The following is a 15,431-nucleotide window of genomic DNA, read 5'->3' as shown; positions in this document are numbered from 1 at the left end:
TGATCCCTCATGCTCCCAGACCTTTGGAGGTGGGCCAGTCCTTGCTTACAGATAACCCCCGAACGTGAAGCAAATACTCATCAGTAACTACACACCACACCACAGAAACACTAACCCAGGAAACAATCCTTGTAACAAACCCAGTTCGCAACTCTGTCCGCATATCTACTCAAGGGACACCATCACAGGACCCAACCACATCAGCCACACCATCGAGGGCTCGTTCACTTTCACATCTACCAATGTGATATATGCCATCATGTGCCAGCAATGCCCTCTGCCATGTACATTGGCCAAACCGTACAGTCTCTACACAAAAGAATAAATGGACACAAATCAGACATCAAGAATTGTAACATTCAAAAACCAGTAGGAGAACACTTCAACCACCCTGGACACTCAATAACAGACTTAAAAGTCACCATTCTTCAACCAAAAAAACCTTCAAAAACAGACTTCAGTGAGAAACTGCAGAACTGGAATTAATCTGCAAACTGGGCACCATCAAATGAGGCCTGAATAAAGACTGGAAGTGGCTGAGTCACTACAAAAAATAATTTCCCCTCTGTTGATACTCACACCTTCTTGTCAACTGTTGGGAATGGGCCACATCCACCCTGATTGAATTGGCCTCATTAGCACTGACCCCCCACTTGGTAAGGCAACTCCCATCTTTTCAAGTGCTGTATATTTATACCTGTATTTTCCACTCCATGCATCTGATGAAGTGGGTTATATCCCACAAAAGCTTGTGCCCAGATAAGTTTGTTAGTCTCTAAGGTATCACAAGGACTCCTCGTTGTTTTTACTGATACAAACTAACAGGGCTACCCCTCTGAAACCTCTCCTCAGCATTTCCTATGGGGGTAGGTCAGGCAGCTTCCCACTCAGTGTGCTGGCTTTTGCAGATCTCATTATCAAGTACCTAACCCACCTCTACACATACATCCTTACCTCTAGGGCAGCCCCACCAGCCCAGATGGGGAATGGCAGGGGACGGCTCCTCTCACACCCCTCTGCTGGCCCCTTCTCAGCCGCAAGGGCTAGTCCCAGCCAGTGTCTTCTCCAGGTTCTCCCACTGGGCCTCCTGGTGTCAGACCATCACACAACAACTCAGTCCCCTCCCAGGGCAGCTCTAAACCACCGGTCCTTCCCCACCTCCAGGGCTTGACTTCAGTTCCCCCCGTTGTGAGGGTACTGGGTCCCTGGGCTTCTCCCTCTCGGAGTCCATGTGCAACTTAAACCAGCCTTCCATCCCTCCTGTGCTCTTGGGCCCCAAGGCCCAGGCCGGTGGGGTGGGGGGCAAATGGGGCAATTGCCCCAGGGCCCAGGCAATTTAAAAGGACCCTTTTAAATTGCCCAGGCATGGGAGGCTAGCCCCTGGCTCCACCCCTTCCACCTGCGCCCTCCCCCTGTGGCCAGAGCCTGGAGACCCGCCACAGCCAGAGGAGCCAGCCACAGCCCCATCCCCACCCCCGCCCAGAGGACCCCCCCCCCGGTCTGATGTGCCTGCTGCACACGAGGGAATGAAAGGCCTCCCTCCCACCTAACTAATGGAGCCCCATAGGCTGGTTCCACTAATTAGGTGCCCCCTGGACCCTGCAGAGGAGGTGGAAGAAGGTGAAGTGATGGGAGAAATAGGGGGTAGGTGGGGATCAGTAGGGGCAGGTGGGGGTGGGGGGTTTGGAGTGTCCCAGACCCAGCCAGGCTGGGGAGAGAAGGCTGTGCGGGATGGAGATCAGGCTTGGGGGGGGGGGGGCAAGATTTCTGGCGAGTTGTTGGCATTTTGTGGCCTGTGGCTACGTGGGATGATCTTATGGATAAAGAAAAGGAGTACTTGTGGCACCTTAGAGACTAACCAATGTATTTGAGCATGAGCTTTCGTGAGCTACAGCTCACTTCATCAGATGCATACTGTGGAAACTGCAGCAGACTTTATATATACACAGAGAATATGAAACAAGTCTGCTGCAGTTTCCACAGTATGCATCTGATGAAGTGAGCTATAGCTCACGAAAGCTCATGCTCAAATAAATTGGTTAGTCTCTAAGGTGCCACAAGTACTCCATTTCTTTTTGTGAATACAGACTAACACGGCTGTTACTCTGAAACCTGTCACTTATGGATAAAGTAGACCAATCCAAGGTTTAAAGAAATAGATCTGTGGTTTTATTTTGATTGGTGTCACTTTAAGAAGCTGCTTTATGCTATTTACTCTGTGGTAGATACTGATCCTGCAAACAGGTCTGCCTGTGGAGGGCTCCCATGCATGGGCGTTTGCAGGATTGGGTCTTTAGTGAATGAATTCTGGAGCAAAAGCACGTGGATAGGCCTAGCTCTGGGGTGGGCAAACTACCGCCTACAGGCTGGATCCGCCCATCAGGGCTTTGAATCTGGTCCGTGGGATTGCCACCCTGGTGGTGCTGCAAGACTAAGCGGGGGGAAGTGGCCGGCACCACGTCCCTGCGGCCTCTGGGGGAAGGGGACCGGGGCAGAGTGCTCCTTGCACTGCCCTCCCCTGCAGGCATCACCCCCTCCAGCTCCCATTGGCGCGGCACAGGGAACTGCAGCCAATGGGAGCTGCAGGCAAGGGTAGTGTGCGAATCCCTCTGCTGCCCCCTCCCCGCCCCCAGGGGCCACAGGGACGTGATGTCAGCTTGTTCTGGGAGTGGCACAGGGCCACAGCAGACAGGGAGCCTGCCTTAGCCCTGCTGTGCACCATTACCACTCAAGGGAAGCCGCATCAGGCTGGAGCCTGCACCTCACACCCCAACCCCTGCCCTGAGCCCCCTGCTGCACCCTGCACCCCTCCTGTACCCCAACCCCCTGCCCTGAGCCCCTTCCTGCACACCATACCCCCTCCCCCACCCCACACTCTCTCCCCCACCCCAGCCCCCTGCCCCAATCCTACATTCATGGCCCTGCATGCAATTTCCCCACCCAGATGTGGTCCTTGGGCCAAAAAGTTTACCCACCCCTGGAACAGAGAGAATCTTATTTAGTGGCTAGTAATGCAGAAATAGAATTCGCCTCGGTTACTATGAATAATTAGGTTTCTGCCCTTCCACTCCCTTAGTTCATGTTTACAAAGAGGAAGAAACGCAAGAGACATTGTATCAAGACTGGTTTCAGAGGAGCAGCCATGCTAATCTGTATCCGCAAAAAGAGCAGGAGGACTTGTGGCACTTTAGAGACTAACCCATTTATTTGAGCATGAGCTTTCGTGAGCTACAGCTCACTTCGTCGGATGCATTCTCTAATATGCTCTAAGCTTATGCCCAAATAAACGGGTTAGTCTCTAAGGTGCCACAAGTCCTCCTGTTCTTTCTGTAGAAAGGCTGGTGGCGGAACAGTCTCCTCCCCCCCCCCCCCCCCCCACTCGCCCAGCTTTTGCACACCAAGATTTGGCCACTATTCGCACAGACCTGCAGAAGGCTGAATGCTGCTTGTGCAGCGTGTTGTCGCTGCTGACCAATTCAAGACTGAACTGTGATATATAAGGACAAGGGGGGGGAGGTAGTTAAAAGTTTGGTTTTGCTTCCTGAGTAACTTCAGGATCCTTCTTACCCAGCTGGCTGTCACCTGAACACAGCTGTTTAGGACACTGCCCAAGAAAACCACCAAGCCATCTTAGTGTGGGATTTCCAAAGGCACCCAAATGATTTAGGCACCCGCTCCCATTGCTTGGCAATGGGAATGGGACTCCTCGCTCCTTCGGCCTCCTTTGAAAATCTCAGCCTAAGTGACTGGCCCAAGATCACAAAGTGAATCTGTAGCAGAGACAAAATCGATCCCAGGGTCCCTGATTCAGAGCCCATAAAACACCCCGATGTGCACTTTGCAGAGAACTATGAAGCCCTGGAGCGTCAGGAGAGGGACTGCTGGGGCCTCTGCCTGTTCCAGCTTCCGTGTTCTAAATCCCTGGGGAGGGCTCTCATGCCATGGACTTCGACAGGGCGAGCGCGTTGGAAACAGCTGTGGAGACGGGTTTGGTCCAGGGACCAGACTGACAGGAACAGGCCGTGAGGAAGCACGCTCTCAGATTGTCTGTAGGTCATGTCCTGAGCCTGCTGGCGGGGAATCCTTCTTCCCCTTCTGTTCTCACATAGCCCCGTTCTCCCGCTCGGAGTTCTGGTCTCTTCACTCGTATATCGGGTCACCCCCCGACCCTCACTGCGCCACGCCCGCCCCCCATCAGCCTCTCGCCGGGTCTGCCCGCCCGCTGAATTCAGACCCTTTTATTTCCAACCCGCCCGCTCTCCTCCGAATATGCAAAGCTGCCACATCCGAATTCCTATTTAACCACCGACTCCGGCATCTCAGCCAAAGGCCCCACACCTGGCTCAGGGATTTACTGGGCTGCGCTCCCATCCCACCACCATGCTGGGCCCGCTGAGAATCTGCATTCTCCTGGTCGGACTCTCATGTGGGTTTGTTTGTCTGTTCACCCGTCGATTGTAGGTCGCTCTGCAGTTCATGGGCTGAGCGTTTTTCCTAAAGTTCCCAAGTTATCTAGGAACGTCCATCTAGGAAAATCAATAGTATTCGTGCTCCTAAATAATGTGAGTGCTTTAGAAAATCCCCTCTACAATTCACCCCGCGTGGGAAGACATTGAGATCCGGGGAGTCATAGTAGGGAGTGTTTAGACTACTCTCTACATACTGGCCTGTCTCCTTCTCTCTAGTGTATCTGTCTGTCTCTCTGATCTGTTGTTTTTAAACATTACTTTTAACAGCCCGCTTTGTTTCTCCCCAGGGGCCCGGGCACAGGTGGTTCTGACCCAGTCCAGCCCGGAGATTAAGAAACCCGGGGAACCCACTAAGCTGACCTGCACCATGAGCGGCTTTGCTCTCAGCAGCCATGGTATGAACTGGGTCTGGCAGGCTCCGGGAAGGGGGCTGGAGTGGCTGATCTACTATTATTCCTCGTCCAGCAACAGCTACTCCCCGGCAGTTCAGGGGCGATTCACAGCCTCCAAGGACAGCTCCAGCGTCTACCTAACAGGAGCAGCCTGAAGCCCGAGGACACCCCGGTGTATCCCTGGGCGAGGGACACAGTGAGGGGAAGCCGGTCTGGGCTCAGACACAAACCGCCCCTGGTGCTAGTTTCAAAAGAAGCCCCCAGCAGGTGGCGCTCCGGAGCTACACGCAGCAAGGGGCCCGTGGCCGCAAAGACACTCAGAGCCGGACCGGCTGGTCTCCCTCCTTTGTCCTCCTCTCCCTGCATCCACAAGACTGACATAATCGTTTAACCAAACGCGAGCAAAAGGAGCCGGGTTGTCTCTCTCCTGCGGCTTGTCTTCCTTTGCCTCAAACAAACCCAGGCTGGGAAAGGAAACCAGTTAAGCGCTAATTAGTACCTGTCATTTATTTGCTTCTCTCCAGCACGAGGATGGAGCTGCTTCTACTGCTCCCAGTGAAGTCAATTGTTATTTATTATTTTGTACGATGCCCCTAGGAGTCACGGTCAGGGATCCAAGCTCTGTTGTGCCAGGCGCTGCACAAACAGATCAAAAAGCCGGTCAGAGCCCCAAGAAGCTTATGAACTGTAAGACAAGAGACAACAGATGGGCAGGGAGAGATACATGGGGGCATAAGCAGCTGCGTAGGGCACCAAATTGCCCCAAATTTCATGGTGCCCTAGGCAGCTGCGTGCTGCATTGGCGGCAGCCCCAGCGACCAGCCCTATCCCTCGGCTGCCCCCCTCCCCCCACAGGCTGCGCCCACTGCAAGGGGCAGGGCCGTCCCTGCGGGGGGCTGGGGCCCCAGACAACTCCCTCCGCCCCACCTCTTACCCTTCCCCCCCCCGGCCCGCCTCCATCCCACCTCTTCCCCCAGCGACCCCGCACTCACTGGCAGCGGCGGGAAGCTGAGCGACCGGGCCCCAGCCCGCTCCACTTCGCCAGCTTATGCCAGCTTAGGCATAAGCAGCTGCGTAGGGCACCAAATTGCCCCAAATTTCATGGTGCCCTAGGCAGCTGCGTGCTGCATTGGCGGCAGCCCCAGCGACCAGCCCTATCCCTCGGCTGCCCCCCTCCCCCCACAGGCTGCGCCCACTGCAAGGGGCAGGGCCGTCCCTGCGGGGGGCTGGGGCCCCAGACAACTCCCTCCGCCCCACCTCTTACCCTTCCCCGCCCCCGGCCCGCCTCCATCCCACCTCTTCCCCCAGCGACCCCGCACTCACTGGCAGCGGCGGGAAGCTGAGCGACCGGGCCCCAGCCCGCTCCACTTCGCCAGCTCCCAGCCGCGGGGCTCCGCTTCCTGCCGCCGGCGATTGCTGGGAGCTTGGGGAAAGGATCGGCGCTGCACTCGCTGGCAGCTGGAAGCGGAGCGACGCGGCACCAGCCCGCTCGCTTCCCTTGCCCCAGCCGTGTCGCGGGGCGGGGCGGGGGGTTAGGGAAATGTTCTCCCCCAGCGGAGTAGATCGGGCTGGGGCCGAGCTGCTTCTCTTCCCGCTGCTGCCAGTGAGTGCGGGGGATCCCTTCCCCCAAGCCCCCTCCCCAGAGCGACAAGGCTGGGGCCGGGGCGATGGAAGAGGACCGGGCTGCTCCCGGCCCCCATTAATCCTCTGGGCCTGTGGGGCCCCCAAAAGTGCCCCCCCCAGCTCCTGCCTACGAGACCCTGGGGTGGGGAGGCCTGGGGCCCCACACAGCCCCCGCCAGCCGGGGGCCGTGTGGGGCACCCAAATGGCTAGGGAGGGCCCTGCATGGGGGAGAGGAGAACAAGGAACCAATGGGACAAAGCTGGTCAGCATGATCGGCAGTGACCCCTCAGCAAACCAGCAGCCGGTTGTCAATACTTTCGTATGCTCCAGGGCAGAGGAGGATTTTAGGAGAGCTTGGAAGGGAAATAATGAGGCAGCGTTGACCAAATTCCCCACTCCGCCCACCCTATCCTGCTCCCAAGGCGAGGCGCAGCCGGGGAAAAGCGGAAGGCTACTTGTTCAAATAGTTAACAAATGGACAAAAGAGGCTCACGTAGGAAGATGGGAATTGTCACAGTGGATGGGAACAGGCACCGAAGGAGTCCATTCCCCTGCCTCCTCTAGCGGTAAACACCAGCTGCATGAACATTGCAATGGGCAGTTATAGATAATCTAACCACAGGAGAGTTTCCTCTGTACCGCTCCAGCCTTGTATATTGGTTTCTCCCATACATCAGTTTAATCTAAACAACACAAAGCCAATGTTATTAATAGTGACGTCTTAGACCAAGGCAGAAAGAGGGGGAAAGTATTACAGTGACACCTAAAGCTCGATCTAAAATTATCAAATGTTAAAAAACTATAAAGGGTTTAAAGGGATATTCACCTTTAATCCGTATGGGATCACTGCGCCTGTGGTCTTCTCCATCCTCCCTTCATGCGCACAGAGCCCCCGCTGGAGTCAGAGACAGGGTCAGTTCTCAGCGAACGTCCTGTGCTCGGAGAGACCAAGAAAGAGGCATCTGGGACAACCCCTGGGGAGCCATTTTGGCAACACAGATTACACGGTAATCGCTAACGGGGAAGGTTTTTCACCTGCCCTAAACAACATGGGCAGAGGCGGTTACTATAGACCTTGCCCTTATATTGGCCTAGTTCCAAGCAGCTGTGTGCATGGATTGGAAAGGGAGAGTTCTTCTTCCAGTGGTTGTTCGTGTCCATTCCAAGAAGGTGTGTGCCCATGAAAGCTTATGCTCAAATACATTTGTTAGTCTCTAAGGTGCAGTATTCCTCCTTCTTTTTACAAAATGAAAGTTGCAGAATTTCCTTCTGCCATATGCCTCATGGAGGCAGCACTTCCACAGACAATCCAGCACTAGGCACAGGCACGGGATCTGCAACCAGAGTGAAAACAAAATATCTGTCATCAGGTTTCAAATCTCTATATCTATCTATGATCGTATGTCCATAAAAAACTGGGACTTCTGGAATATTAAGATGTCCTGGGATAAGAGGGAAGGTTCTCTCATGGACTGGTAACTGGTTAAAAGATAGGAAACAAAGGGCAGGAATAAATGGTCAGTTTTCAGAATGGAGAGAGGTAAATAGTGGTGTCCTCCAGGGGTCTGTACTGGGCCCAGTCCTATTCAACATATTCAGAAATGATCTGGGAAAAGGGGTAAACAGTGAGGTGGTGAAATTTTCAGATGATACAAAACTATTTAAGATAGTTCAGTCCCAGGCAGACTGCGAAGAGCTACACAAGGATCTCTCAAAACTGGGTGACTGGGCAACAAAATGGCAGACAAAATTAAATGTTGATAAATGCAAAGTAATGCACATGGGAAAACATAATCCCAACTATACATAGAAAATGGTGGGGTCTAAATTGCCACTAAAGAAAGTGTATGCCCAAATACCTTTGTTAGTCTTTAAGGTGCCACAGGACTCCACATTGTTTTCTTTATAAATAAGGAAGTGTTATTTACTCCTTCTCATAACAGAAGAACTAGGGGTCACCAAATGAAAGTAATAGGCACCAGTTTTCAAAGAAACAAAAGGAATATTTCTTAGCTCAGCACACAGTCAACCTGTGAAACTCTTTCCCAGAGGATGTTGTGAAGGCCGAGACTATAACAGGGTTTAAAAAGAACTAGATAAATTCTTATTAGTCAGGATTGGCAGGGAGGTGTCCCTAGCCTCTGTTTGCCACAAGATGGGAATGGGAGACAGAGAAGGGATAACTTAATGTTTACTTGATCTGTTCATTGCCTAGGGCACCTGGAATTGCCCACGGTCAGAAGACAGGATACTGGGCTAGGTGGACCTTTGGTCTGATACAATATGGCCATTCGTCTGGTCATATTTGAATGTGGCCTTTATCACAGTGGTTTTCAAACTTCTGCACTGGGGACCCCCTTCACACAGCAAGCCTCTGAACGTGACCCCCCTTATAAATTAAAAACACTTTTAAATATATTTAACACCATTATAAATGTTGGAGGCAAAGTGGGGTTTAGGATGGAGGCTGACAGCTCATGACCCCCCATTTAATAACCTTGTGATCCTCTGAGGGGTCCCGACCCCCAGTTTGAGAACCACTGCTTTATCACACATCAAAGTAAAAATGCACACAACCACCCAGATAGTTACAGATTCACAAAATTAAAGGGAGGAAAGGAGCAGTATGATACTCCAGTCTGATCTCCTTCATAATACATGCCATAAATCCTCAACCTGATTAACTGGGGTTCAGTCCAGCACCCTCTTTACTTCAGCATGCTGTGATTCCGCTTTTTTTCACGGCTGTCAGTGATACTTTCCAGCAGAAGGGCCGTGATCTCTCAGCTTTTGGCACGAGAACCCATAAGTTTGTCTGTTTTGTTTGTTTGCTTGCTTTTCTGGCTAGTTGAGTAATTTTTCAGCAAAAGCTGGCTTTTTCTGGCACAAGGAGCATTTTCCTATGAGCAAAAAAAAATCGTAGATTAAAAGAATAAATAACCCCCAAAATATATATTTTCTACTTTTAATGATAATACAAAATGTGGGGATCAGTGAGAGAAGGGGGGCAATGAGAAAACACCACAGACTTGGGGACAAGACTGAAGAGGGGCTTTTGGGGCTGGAAAACATATTTTTTTCATCTCTGTCCCTACATAAACTGCTCCTTTGTACATGGAACTTGCAGGTGCCCTTTGACTTCGCCTCTCTGCTAAAGTCTCCAGGTTCCACTTCAGCGCTGGGTCACTTAGGCTCCCGGGAAGCATCTGGAGTGGGTCTCCAGGGCGCAGGATACACAAAATTGTTCCCATTACACCGATTCAGCGAAAATGTGGTCCATTGTCTCCCGAGACAATCCCAGCAACCCTCTGTGTTTACAAAGGAGCAGCAGGAGACGGGAAGACACCGCCCGGTATCACTGTGTGGGAGACTAGACCACAGTGACAAAGTCCATCACCAAAGCAAACAGTGGGTTAACATCGTGTTTGTCTCTTAACATGGCCAAATTTAACAAAAGACACGAATCAACCCCAATAGCCAACACAAAGGCTCTGATTTGTGCTCAGTTTTAGTTTACAGATTCCCCGTATAAACTGGAAGTGGAGTCTGAATGGGAAAGGGAATAGAAGTGTGAACACGAATATGAATATCAATCGTGAATAACAATCTCCCTTCAAAAAGAAAAGGAGGACTTGTGGCACCTTAGAGACTAACAAATTTATTTGACCATAAGCTTTCGTGAGCTACAGCTCACTTCATCGGATGCTGTAGCTCAGGAAAGCTTATGCTCAAATAAATTGGTTAGTCTCTCAGGTGCCACTAGTCCTCCTTTTCTTTTTGCTGATACAGACTAACACGGCTGCTACTTTGAAATCTCCCTCCAGTGCTGTCTGAAGTCTCCCCAGACACCCCAGACACGGACCCCACTGACCGGACGATACAAGTCCCATCTGCGCATGGGACGGGGCTCCAGAGTGGAGTCCCCCCTCTCCTCACCATATCACTTTACAATAACCAGGCCCTAAGTTCCTGGGTGAGGAAATACAGTCACTGCAGGGAGCTGTTCATTCCTCCCAGGGGTCCGAACCTCTAATGAGGATCCCAGCGCCTGGCGCTGCACAGACACACAGGACGGGACAGTCTGACTCCCACACCCGGAGCCCTAGAACGGGTCAATCCGATCACTGGCAGCAGGAGTGTGTGTCTCTTATAAGCAAAGGGGTATGCAAATGAGGGAGACTGTGTCCTGTTTAAATCTGTGCCTCTGTCTGCCCAGGCTGCACCCGGAGACACAATCCGCAGCCCCCTGGGTCTGTGCAGTGACCAGCCAGTCCCCTGAGAACTTTCCCCTCCAGCACCCGGGAAAATGGGATTTTTGCTCCTTGTAATTTTCGCTGTAGCGGCTCTGGAAGGTATTTTCCTCCTCTAATAACTGTCAGTGAAGAATATTGTGTTATCGCTGCTTTGTATGTCTATATTTACAATGGCCTGTCTTTATTCCCAGGTGTCCGGTCCCAGACGCTGGTGGAGTCCGGAGGGGGTGCGAAAAAGCCCGGAGACTCTCTCCGCCTCTCCTGCAAAGCCTCCAGGTTCACCTTCAGCAGCTACTGGATGGATTGGGTCCGCCAGGCTCCCAGGAAGGGGCTGGAGTGGGTGGCTGAGATTAACACTGGTGGATCGAGCCAGTGGTATTCCTCAGCTGTTCAAGGGCGATTCACCATCTCCAGGGACAATTCCAACAACCTGCTGTATCTGCAAATGACCGGCCTGAAGCCTGAGGACACCGCCCGGTATCACTGTGCGAGAGACACAGTGAGGGGAAGCCGGTCTGAGCTCAGACAAAAACCTCCCCCTGCAGTAATGAGAGAAGCAGTTCGGTGTTGGGGGCGCCCCAGGCCTCTAAGTAAAAATGAGATCAGTTCTGGAAAAGGGATTAGCAACAACAAACCCTTTTTATTGCTATTATTGTTCCTCATCTTTGATTTTATGCAAGATGAAGCAGTTCATACAAGTTCCCGCAAAGGACAGAACATTCTTATTTGAGTCCCTTCCTCTTTCTTGCCTCTGCTGGGGACAAATTCTGAGCCCACACACAGCCTCCCCGGGAGCCACAGATACATAGACTTAAATGCCAGAACGGAGCAGTATGATAAACTAGTCTGACCTCCTGCATAACACAGGCCACAGAGCCTCAACCTGGTTCATGCCGGTTCTGTCTAGGACCCTCTTCACTTCACCATGCTGGGATTCCACTTAGTGTCACCGCGCTCAGTGACACATTCCCGCAGAAGGGCCGTGACCGCTCCGCTTTTGGCACTAGAAACCGCCCAGTTTGTTTGTGCGGTTGCTTTGTTTTCTGTTCCTTTGTCTGGTTAGTTGAACTATTTTCCACCTATGGTGGGTTTTCTGGGACAAGGAGCGTTTTCCTAGGAGACAAAAATCCTGGGTTAAATGGTTAAATAAATAACCCTCCACAATAGTCATGTCTGGTTTAAATAACAATCCAAAAACGGAGGTCGGTGAGAGAAAGAGAGAGGGGCTGCAGAGTCCACTTCTCCCGTCCACCACCAGGGGCAGCAATGAGCAAACAGCCCAGCCCAGCCTGGGGGACAAGACTGAAAGGGGGCACTGGAGGTTGGGAAACATCATTTTCCAAATCTGCACCTACAGAAACTGCTTCTTTGGACATAGGACCCGCCGGTGCCCTTTGATGGCTAGGGAGGGCCCTGCATGGAGAAGGGGAGACAAGGAACCAATGGGACAATACAGGTCACCATGATCGGCAGTGACCCCTCAGCAAACCAGCAGCCGGTTGTCAATACTTTCTTATGCTTCAGGGCAGAGGAGGATTTTAGGAGAGCTTGGAAGGGAAATAATGAGGCAGCGTTGACCAAATTGACTGCTTACTGTATTTTCCACTCCATGCATCTGATGAAGTGGAATTTAGCCCATGAAAGCTTATGCCCAAATAAATGTGTTAGTCTAAAAGGTGCCACAAGGATTCCTAGTTGTTTTTGCTGGTACAGACTAACACGGCTACCACTCTGAAAACTGACAACAGAGGATCCTAATCAGTGGAGAATGAATGTCATTAGCTTCAGTGGGAGTGGAAGAGACCCAGAACCACTCAAAAGATGTTAAGCTCCTGGAAGAATTTGGGCCCTAGTGTTCATGTACGGATGAATTTATGGATGCATGTAGCAGAGTGCTTTACTGAAATGTGTGTCTGGAAAAAAATTAATAAAGAATGTCTCTTACAGTATCAAGTTTTGTACAAAAGAAATGTGTTTTAAATGTATGCAAGATCAATGCTGAAAAGTATCAGAGTAACAATCAAGAAAGAAAAAAAGATGAAGTAAGGTCAATGAGGGGTAATCCTGTTCTCAAGGACTCCAGTGGGCCACGTCTAAGAAACTATATCAGTTCATCTCTATTTTACTATATGCTAAAATTTGTCCTTTAAGGTTCCATGCCTGTTTCTGAAAGCAACTAGTTGAAGAATAGCTTTCCCCAGGGACTCATTGACCTCCTTGTTTCTCAGGCTGTAGATGACAGGGTTGATCATGGGACTCAGGACTGTGTAGGAGACAGAGAATAGTTTATCTAGGATCTTGAGAATGTTGGCTCTTGGAACCACATAGACAGTAATCAGTGTCCCATAGTAAACTATAAACACAATGAGGTGAGAGGAGCCTCCCGGTGGTGGAGGGGATTCTCAGGATGGTGGCGATGATAAAAATGTAGGATGTCAGGACCAGTAGACAGGACACAAATGTCCCTATGGCAGAGACAATAAATGTCAGCCGTTGCACCGTCTGGGTGTCACCACAGGACAGCTTTATCGTGGGTGAAAAATCACAAAAAAAAATGATCGATTTCTTTTGAATCACAAAACTTTGATTGGTTTCAGAGTAGCAGCCGCATTAGTCTGTATCCGCAAAAAGAAAAGGAGGACTTGTGGCACCTTAGAGACTAACACATTTATTTGAGCATAAGCTTTCGTGAGCTACAGCTCACTTCATCAGATGCATGCAGTGGAAAATAGAGTCGGGGGATTTTATATACACAGAGAACATGAAACAATGGGTGTTACCATACACACTGTGATGAGAGTGATCAGGTAAGGTGAGCTATTACCAGCAGGAGAGAAAAAAAAAACCTTTTCACCTTGATTATCACTACAAAAGGTTTTTTTTTTCCTCTCCTGCTGTTAATAGCTCACCTTACCTGATCACCCATTGTTTCATGTTCTCTGTGTATATAAAATCCCCCGACTGTATTTTCCACTGCATGCATCCGATGAAGTGAGCTGTAGCTCACAAAAGCTTATGCTCAAATAAATGTGTTAGTCTCTAAGGTGCCACAAGTAAAACTTTGACTGGAACAAGAAAATATTTATTGTGGTGCACCCTAGAAAGCTACTTATCCAGGACCCTGCCACTAGCTGGCAACAAACCCTGCCATTCACCAGAGCAGCATAACGGAGTGGATTGCATACCGCTAAATACTGATCATAAGACATTGCCCTTAGCAGCAGACATTCTGTAAATGACATGACACCAAATAAGTATAATTGCAGAATGCAGCTCTTAACAGAAATGGTTCTGTCCCAGGCAGGAGACTGGCCAGCAGCCTGGGTAGCAAGGTGGAGGTGTAGCAGGTCTCCAGGCAGGACGAGTTCCCCAGGAAGAAGTACATGGGGGTGTGAAGGTGGCGATCAGCCACAACTAGCGCAACAGTGAGGATGTTCCCTGCCACAGTCACAATGAAGATCACTAGAAACATGAGAAAGAGAAGGGGCTGCAGTTCAGGGACATTCCCAAACCCTAAAAGGATGAATTCCACAATGAGTGTTTGGTTTCTTCCTTCTCCTTTTTCCATAATATGTATCTAGAAAAAGAAAATCATTAAATATTGACAGACTGCACGCAATCAGGTTGTTCTGTCGATTATACTAGGTGACACCTAGAGCAGGTAACCTTGTATCATGACATCTGTCTACCTGAAAAGTAAAGTTGTCAATAAACAGAGGAAGACTCATATAATTAAGAGGTTGAGTTTCCAGTATAGGTGAACAAAGAGCGTGGAACTCTATTGAATTACACAAATGTCCCTTCTAACTCCCTTAATCTTTCTTGAACTTTAAAGAAAGACTTTTAGGCTGGGATGTTGAAATATCTTTATCCCGTCAGTGTCATAGCAAGAAATAGAGAAGACATAACAAATTATCAATAGATTGGAAACAAAAAATATTTAGAGTTCAACCACGGGTACCTCTGCCCTGCAGCCGGGAGGTGTAATTCCCAGTTTGGGTAGACACACATGCACTAGCTTTGGTCAAGCAAGCAGGATAAAATTAGCAGTGAGAACATGGCGGCACAAGCAGCCGCTTGGGATGGCCAGCTGTGTACGTGCCTAGGAAGCTTGGTACCTACACAGATGGAAAGCTAAAAGAAATCCCTAAGTATAAAGATCTTTTAAAACTATTTACCACTCTGGAGTTGATGCGCTGGACTGTCTTAGTTGAGGAATATGGAAAGGAATTAAGAGAAGGAAGTCTTGACAGTCCTGCCCCAGATGTCTTTGGTTATGCAGAGGAAGGTGAAAAGAGATGGAAAGACTTGAAGAACAGAGTTATGGAGCACAATATTAGAATAATGGCAAAATATTATACCAGAATTACAATGAAGAGGATGGTACAGCTCCTGGATCTATCTGTTGAGGAATCGGAGGCGTTCCTGTCCAACCTAGTAGTAAATAAGACCATCTTTGCAAAAGTAGACAGATTGGCAAGAATTATCAATTTCCAGAGGCCCAAGGACCCAAATAACCTGCTTAATGACTGGTCTCACAAGCTCAACTCACTGGTGGCCCTAGTTAACAAAACCACACATATTATTGTCAAAGAGGAGATAATACATAACCTGCAATAAGATGCTTGAGTACACTTAAAAAGAAAAGGAGTACTTGTGGCACCTTAGAGACTAACCAATTTATTTGAGCATGA

The 15,431-nt window shown here is 50.0% G+C and overlaps 1 pseudogene; it reads right to left on the bottom strand.

The window, feature by feature from the left end:
• Positions 1-12,869: 12,869 nt before the first annotated feature.
• LOC144273276 (olfactory receptor 6F1-like) lies at positions 12,870-14,305 on the bottom strand (annotated as a pseudogene).
• Positions 14,306-15,431: the final 1,126 nt, after the last annotated feature.

Source organism: Eretmochelys imbricata, chromosome 13, assembly GCF_965152235.1.
Source record: "Eretmochelys imbricata isolate rEreImb1 chromosome 13, rEreImb1.hap1, whole genome shotgun sequence".
NCBI lineage: Eukaryota > Metazoa > Chordata > Testudines > Cheloniidae > Eretmochelys > Eretmochelys imbricata.
The sequence above is the reverse complement of the archived record's forward strand: the minus strand, read 5'-3'. Positions and strand labels throughout refer to the sequence as shown.